This window comes from Stylophora pistillata, chromosome 2 (assembly GCF_964205215.1).
Source record: "Stylophora pistillata chromosome 2, jaStyPist1.2, whole genome shotgun sequence".
In the NCBI taxonomy this organism is placed as follows: Eukaryota; Metazoa; Cnidaria; class Anthozoa; order Scleractinia; family Pocilloporidae; genus Stylophora; species Stylophora pistillata.
In genome coordinates this window covers 41,073,957-41,082,702 of record NC_142520.1, presented here as the reverse complement: position 1 = coordinate 41,082,702, position 8,746 = coordinate 41,073,957, and the positions used below count along the sequence as shown (strand labels likewise).

The 8,746-nt window shown below is 40.1% G+C and overlaps 1 long non-coding RNA gene across 1 annotated transcript; it reads left to right on the top strand.

Moving 5' to 3' along the window:
* The first annotated feature begins 1,630 nt into the window (after positions 1-1,630).
* On the top strand, positions 1,631-8,670 carry LOC148739524 (uncharacterized). The gene is made up of 5 exons (XR_015996154.1): positions 1,631-2,175; positions 5,249-5,282; positions 5,942-6,186; positions 6,488-7,487; positions 7,689-8,670. It is a non-coding gene; the product is annotated as an uncharacterized LOC148739524 (long non-coding RNA).
* Positions 8,671-8,746: the final 76 nt, after the last annotated feature.

Sequence of the window (8,746 nt, the reverse complement as noted above, 5' to 3'; positions counted from 1 at the left end):
CCTAAATATTAACTCATTAAAAACTAAGAAAAGAATGCAAAATTAGGAAAACAAAAATCACAGAGTTCTAGTCAAGGCTTTGAAGTTTCTCTTCGTAACAAAATTTCTCGGATAAGACGAAATATTTAAAAGACTATCCGGGCCAAAAATACCATACAAATGACAAGAAAACCTTACCTTCCCTTTTAGTATTTCCTCTGCTGTCTCTTTTTACGCGAAAATCGAAGAAAGTATTGTATGTTTGGTATCAAAATGACGGGCAAACTTGTTTACTTTCAGCAAATTTGAGTTTTGGCGCCTTCGGACTAACCCAAGGACCGCTCGGAGGCATTTTTCGACAGGCATTTTACTCAGTTCCAGTCTTCTCTAAGAAACACACGTTCACAGACGCAATATTTGTGGACAATGATTGTTCCGCTTCATAGCGCGCGCCAGCCCGGCGTAATAATATTATTACATGAACCCGAACAGCGCACAGCTACCCCTAAAAACCAAACTGAAAGTTGCCGTGTGTTGGGGCCGGATGGGTCACGTGAGCCGGTCCGGACACAACTTTGTTGCCACATTTACTTTTTCTTTCCCCTAATTACTTTATCACCTTATTATACCATGTCACGTGCTGCCACATTAATTTTTTTCTTTCCCCTAATTACGTCATTACCTTATTACATCATGTGTTGCTACCACAGTCATTTTTTCTTTCCCCTTATTACCTTATTAGGGAGCTTTAGCAACGACGACGGCGATGGCAACGAGAAAGGGAGAAAACAATAGGCTTGATGAGCAAAAACAATCGCTCTGCACGTGCTTTTAACATTTTGGTACATTTCTTTGCCGTTCTCGGCCAAACAACAACGTGAAATAACCAAATTTGAGGTTTTCTCGAGAACGTGAGCGCATGACGTTTAAATTTTTCTTTCTTTTTCCTTACTTTAACGCCGTTCGTAGTGATATAGTTCTTGAATAGTTCGCCAGCATTTTCCAAGTGAAACACATCGGAATAATCTCGAAATAGTTACAATAATGAAAAGTTAGATTTTGACACGACGTTTTCGTTACCGTCGCCGTCGTCGTTGCTAAAGCTCCCCATTACCTTATTACACCATGTGTACGTGTTGCTGTCTCATACAATTTCCACCCTATAGTTTTCATAACTATTGCCCTGGAAGACTAGCACAAATCAAGAGAGCAATCCTTACTACACTATTCACGCGTAATAAGAAAAAAACAGAGAAAAGGTTTCCTATTTTGGGCATGGTATACTCCTCCGCGTTTGGCATGGCTAACCCGGAGTCGAGGTACGTCAGTCAAAAAAGAGTGCGAAACAACAACAACAGACACGGTGGAAAGGCGAAAGGAACATATGAAAATGTCAGGAACTCTTAAAGGAATTCAAAGGTTATCTTTGCACTATAAGCATTACTGACGTCAAGGGACCTCTGGGTGACAGTTTCAAGATAATGTGTGACAGGTAACGCAATTGATCCGACATCCGCTCCTAAATTTTTTAAGTGTCCTGTGGTGTTGGACTGATTCATTGTGGACTTGTAAAATATGTGACACAAAGGACCCTCGTTATAGTTTTTCTATTTTACCAAAAACTCACTAAATGTTGCAGAAGTCACTCATGATCCTGCAATCTCTTTTGTCTACTGGTAAAATGAACACTGATAATTTCGCTGAAACTTTAATGACTATGATGGTGCAGGTCTTAATGCCTCCAGTTTAGACCATCCTGTTTTCCTGAGACCCGACGTGACACGAGTCAGTTAATATTAATGTTTCAAGACGTTGTTTGTCAGCCCTTAAAGTTCTTACATCTGTTTCAGAAAGGAAAGGTTTCAAAGATGGAGTCTAGAGCGAACAAAAATTGGCATGTTCTCCTGTTTCGCCTCTCATTCAACTTAATTCTCACGCTAGGCTCACTTGGCTTCACGTGCTATTCTCTGCATAGATTAGATTCACGTTTGATAGCAGTTGAACAAGATTTATGGATTCCAAATTCTCCGTCTCCTCTTGATTATCGCGTACATTCTCTACCAACCAGTTGATGCATCGTCGCCCAAATAGACCAAAAATGGAGCGGAACTTGTGCGCATCCAAAGAGCTGCGGATAGACCATCCTTGTGCCGTAAATGTAGAAACGTCTGTGCTGAATCGAATGGACGTCAAAGCGTAAGTATTCTGTCTCCGTCTTTTACATTTATATCAACCTCTTGAAAAAACGCCGATGTAGCAAGTCCACACTTTTTTAGGTTTCCTAACAACATACTCATACAGCAAACAAAGCGTGGCAAAAGCTAGATAAAAAAAATAAAAAAAGAAGGCTTGACAAAAAGAAAGACAGATGTAACCCTTTCGTTGATAAGAATATGAAAATAACATAATACAAGTAAAACATGAGTTCAAAACTAGATTTTAAATAATGACGGAAACGCCAGTGAAACGAACGCCGGCAAAACTGAACAGCATGGTTATAACACGGCTACAAGGTTTATAATAATATCACAACTTATAGATCGGTTTTAAATAAAGAACATCACTCATACCAGCAGTGAGTGATCAATAGCGAGAAATGAGGAATTTAATCTGTTTTAGCTACAAAGGAACAAATTGTCACACCGCTTTATCGAACGTTCAAACTCTACATCAAGTCGGGCACTTTACATGCCCACTAACTTTTGTATTTGGGGATGAATGGGCTATGGGTTAGGGTTAGGTTAGTAGTCCAGACGTGGGCTGCTAGTCTTTCCCATTTCTTGCCAGCGGTGCATTCGCCTTAGCGTTGTTTATTAATTGTACTGCTCTCAATTCCTAGTAACGCAGGTCGGCGGCTTAAGTCAGTCATGGGCTGCGAGTTGGGGTGCTAGTTCACCTCTTCGTTTTTCAATAGAATAATTTATCCTTTCCCGCTCGACATGCTGACAGTTGTTACTAGGTTGCGTCCGGGATGAATTGAGTCAGGCATTGGGCTGTCGTTTCATCCTCGGCTTTCATTGTTATGATTGCTTAACGACTATGGACATTTCATTCGGTTACGTTGTCTTTAATTTTTCCTCGGTCTGGATAATGATGTGCTTTCCAGACTGCTTTAATTGTTTGTATGTTTCACAGGCTGTGCCCGCCACCGTTTATATCATTTACACGTACTGCTATATCGCTTTCTTGTTGAACTTAACGTTGATCAATCATGGGCTCGCATCGTCAACGTTCATTAGGTTTGTCACCGGTGATCTCCAAGCTCTGCTTTCGTCTGACCCTCGTCTTGGTGGGGTTGCCACATTTTTGTTGCGGTGGCTGATATCTAACCTCACCTTTGCTAAGAGATTGCGTGATGTTTATTATATCAATGTTTTCTTATTTTCGAACTTACTTAATGTACAATCCAACTAGAGCCAACCAAGATTATAAGATTTACGTAAAAGTAGCTATTCTAAATTGCTACAAATTTTCTTTCTTTGTACGGATATATTAATATGTGGAATAATTTACCTAAAGATATTTTACACGCAGGTTCATTGACTTTATTTCGTAACAGATTAAGGATTTACACGATGATTGATTGAGAAGATGGTAAATAGTTTTTAATTACCTGTATACAATGTTTTTGGTTGCCTTTTCATTTCTTTATTTCGGGGAGTCTTTTATATAGGGTTGACCTCTAGATACCCCCTTTTGAGAGATATTTTTGTAATTTTGATTTTCTACTGTTGAATAAAGTATTGTATTCATGTCGGGTGAAATAATAGCGTCACTATTGTGGTCAATTTATCCCACATTAGCAGTTATTTATTTGTCTCCTGTCAATCTCGGCAGCAAACTAGCGCAAAGTCACGCAGAGCTTTGGTCCCGTTTCACTAGAGACACGCGGGTTTCGTGATATAAGGTTTATTGAGGTCGGCACACACGAGGGGACTAGTCCCTGCGACAAGTCCATGCGACTAGTCCCAGCGACAAGTCTTTGAAGGGTTTACACGAGGGGACCGGTAGCAGGGACTAGTCCCTTAAGGCGTTCACACGCGGGCACTCAATTGCGCAAGAACAAAGGAAAATTAAGAGGCAAAAGATTTTTCTCAGTCTGGGGCGTGACACGAAAACAATGAAAATTTAGTCCCTGCGACTGGTCGCACGAAACAAATGTTTATCCCTTCGTGTAAACTGTTTGTGCGACCAGTCCCTGCGACTAAACGGTAAATAAGCCAATCATGGGTCAGTATGATTTGTAAACATTGCAGTTTCTATGAATTTTCCCTGAATTCTAGATTTCTACTAGTGAAGAATAAAAAAGCTATTTCTAGTTTTGTAAACATATAAAGATGTTTGGAGCCGTTTTGATGGAATTTTTACCCTATTTGACTCTGTGTCTGTTAAAAATAAAAAAAAATAAAAAAAAACGGAACACGTTAAAGCATGAATAATCCGACTGAATAAGTGTAGTTCGTTTGCGTTGATGTTTCATAGTGCTACAATGAAAAGTTACCAAATTTTCATTGTTTTCGTGTGATGCCCCAGACTAAGAAACATCTTTTGCCTCTTAATTTTCCTATGTTCGTGTGCAATTGAGTGCCCTCGTGTGAACGCCTTAAGGGACTAGTCCCTGCTACCGGTCCCCTCGTATAAACCCTTCAAAGACTTGTCGCCGGGACTAGTCGCACGGACTAGGCGCAGGGACTTGTCCCCTCGTGTGTGCCGACCTTAACACACACGCACAAACCAACGCGCGCGCGCGCGCACACACACACACACACACACACACACACACACACACACACACACACACACACATACACACACACACACACACACACACACACAAAAGAAATAAAAAAACAACAACAGCAACAACAAACAAAAACCTTAAAAAGCCAGACGTTAATACAGGTCAATCAATAGCTGCAATTGGGTGCTTAGGTGCATAGGTCCACTTGCGTAAGGATGGTAAAGGAATTTTGAATTCATTTATCCTCGCGTTTTTTCACCTTTTTTGAATGGCAGTCTTGCACAGACATCTACAGGGACTTGTACTTTTAGCCCGTCACAGAATAGCTCGACCTGTCAACTTTCACATGGGTACTCAAAGTGTAGTGCAGAGTTCTAACGCATCGAAAATGATAGTTTTAACCTATTTTTTGATTGTCCTTAATTGTCTTCTTGACGGGAAAGACGAACCTCATAACTTTAAACTGACTCTCGACACCCCTCTAATACTTAATTATTTTGTGGCCTTTTCTTTTTCGATAATCCACAGAACTCAACAGAGGGAAACATCGTTTGCGATGAGGGTAAGCTTTAATAATGTATATCGCCCTTTCGAGCACAACTAGAATGCAGCACAAATCTGGAGCTTGTAGCAGTTCATACCAAAGAATAATGAATTACTGAAATGATGAAGACTACATCTTACGCCTTAAGTTTACCAGTCAAAAATCAGCACTCGCGTTGCCTTCTTTTCTCTTTTTCGTACTGGAACTTGTAAGAGGAAGAAAACGAGTTCGAGCTTTACGAGAGGTTTATCATTCAGTCGATACACATTTACAACCAACAGCATTACGCAACAGGCGAGCGCGTGCTCTAATGTCACGCAACTTGTCACAGAACTTACAAGAATATCCTCTTGAGAATTAAGTTTCGCATGGTAGGATTTTTAACTCACAGCAACACACCTAACAATGGATATTCGACTCAGGCTGAGTCGAAGTGAAGCATAAAATAAAGATTCACCAATTTGGAATAAAAATTCGATAAAGTGTTAATCTGCACAGCATATCAGTTCCGTTTCGCTTTTTTATCCACTACTTATTCAGTTTTGCCAAAAAAAATAAATGAAAAAAACACGCTGTTACTCGATACTTCATGGTCACCAAAAATTTATAAAATAACAGGAAATGTATTTTTTCTCGTCTTTTTTTCCTCTAATTTTTCCTTCTTTCGTTTCGTCTAGTCTCTCCGCAATTCATCGAGATTCCTAAAATAGTTACAGAAGTGATGGAGTCTTCTACAGCCTCTGTCTCGTGTAAAGCATTTGGTCAAGAGGTTTTGCGAAATTACCGGAAGGTCGATCCACTGTCATCAATGGTATACTGACTATCGCAAGTTTCAAACCTCACGATGTTGGTCAATATCTGTGCAGAGCCTCCAACAAGCTTGGTTGGGTTAGTGCAGTTACAACTTTAACCTATAGTAGAGGTATGAGTCATTTTGGAATTTACTAAATATCTCTTTATTAACGTTCGTACGTACTTGCCCGTTACACCCTACATTTGCGCCATTGCAACTCATCCCTTACTATCATAGTTGTGTTTCAGCATTCCGGCTCATGAATAATTTTGTATTTTTCCTGAACTGTGGACAAATACGAAGGAGGTAGGGGCAGGGGTGGGGGGGGGGGTGCAAGGAGAATTAACTTGTTGCAAATAGATGATTATACATTCTGATAATCTAATGGTACCTAGTCTATTGCAATCAGAACTATCTCCCTCTCTCACAGACTTTAGGTGGAGATCAAGCATACTAAGAGACAACGTGTTTTATCAAAGTCACCTGAATCAGTTTCTAACGCCCGCAGTCGGAAGTCATCCTCAGTGGCTGCTGTGTTACCGCGCCTCCACTCATGGCTGGGCGGTCAGCACCTTCCACAGTAATAGACAATATTCGTATTCCCCGACGGCTTAAAAAATACCTGCGGGCTCGAGGAATATCTGTCTCCAACTAAAAGAAGGAAGAATTAGTCTAACTGACGGAAAAAGCCCACGAACTCGCTGTCGAATTGACCGACCACTGTGAGTCTATAAGTGATGTTGTGAATGCGAAGCCGGGTTGGTTACATGAGATGGTTTAATCCCAAATCCAGAAATCCAGATGGTTTCTAACCTTCAATTGGTTAGGTTTAGTTGCCTTCTGAATTCTGTTTGTCGTGGAAGCATTCTTCAAACGTTTCGTCTCCGGATCCTGGCGTTGTTTCACTTCTTTTGGTTGGAGATGTTTGGGAAAATCAAATATCGTAGGAACAGGGTTTCCCTTTGTTGGTCCTAACCCTCCTACAAAGTGTTAAGAGCATATACGAGTATGCCTTGTGACATTTAGGCTTTCCAGCCGGCATGCTGCGATCCACCTTCGACGTCTTTCCCGTTCACTTATCCCAGGAGGCAGGAGCGCACTGTTTGTTTTCGTCATTTGTTGGCAACAGTGGAAAGTAACATTTGCAACTTCGGGGTATTTGATTGAGTTATTTTCTTAGCCTCGCTGTTGGTACAGTTGTAGGCATAACAATGATGTTTCGGCATTTTTACGCGAAATCGTAGAAATCACTACATAAACACTACAAGTCTCTTCAACTTTTTCCCCGCATCAGCCTCGCATTCATGCTCAGGGCCTACTCGTTCCAGGACCGTCGGGGAATACGAATGTTGTCTATTGTGATGGTTTCACAGTCACCATCGTGAAAGCAGGACACTACGTGTTTGGACGGTACACCGACATTCCATGGGGTAAGTGGATTGCATGTCAATTTTGTCTTTATTGGTTTTTTTTTTTTTTTTTTTTTTTCATATTTTTCTTTGATGTTGCTTTTTTTTTTTTTAAATAAAGAATATCCCAAACACCTGAAAGTAGCTTTTACTGGTATTTTTATAGGAAAAAACCTCATAGATATACAATTTGACGCAATCGTGAATGATTTTTTTCCCCAGAGTCCAGTGGTGGGTGGACCAGCACTCCAAATGCTTTCTTATTTTCTCTCCACAATAAAGAAGGACTGGCTCCATTTAAAAGCGTGGCAAAAAAGCTATATAGGGCAATGTACAGGTATTCGAGTTACGGTCCACTATTTGTTACTGGTCATGATATTTATATCGCGAACAATGCCAATAGTAATCGTAATTCCCAAGCCAATTTTGGATGATAACAATGTTTATTCCGTTCCAAGTGGTGTACAAAACAAGCAAACCTTGCTGGCTGGTAGTCACCCCTTCACACCTGACGACTGGGAGGTGTTTTATCTGGGATAAGTAGTCTTGGAAGACTGAAGACAAAACTGAACCATTTACTCGCTCAACAGACTCTTTGTATTTTGACAAGTAGAATGCAAACAGTACTTGATTGTTGTCGAGTATATTTACATCCTATTTTCATTACTCATACGTATGTCAGTTATCTACTAAACTGTAAGCATAGAGAACTTAATAGATATGACTAATAATCTGTGCCATCATCGAGCTAAACTTGTGAATCCTTTCTGTTAATGAAAAATGCCGCGTGAGCTAAGTGTACGATCTATTAAAAAAATCGTCAATTCAATTGCCTTGCAAACTCAATTACATAGTTGTTTCGTTCACTTTTTCAGTAAGTTTGTCATCCGTCATGGTTTTGTTTCTTTGTTTGTTTTTTCTGTTTGGCCCTAATTCTTAAATTTCTGTTGCCCAAACTAAACACATATTAAATATTCCGCTCCCCTACGGACTCTTTAACCTTTCCTCTTCACCGTCCCACAGCAGTTGCATCTTGTTGACTGATTGGAGTCTCGGTGCATTGTTTTCTTTATTTTGTTTTCCCCCAAGACCATAATTTGATCTCCGTTTCGATATTCTGTATCCTTTACTTGTTTTTAACTTTTTTTTTCTTTGCTATGGTTTTATCCTATCTCTTTCTTGCTTTTACACCCCGTTATATAGAGTCTTCTTATCCAATTTAACAACGATTCTCAGAGACCAAAACACATCGCAGGAGCATGATGAGTGGTTCTTTTTCA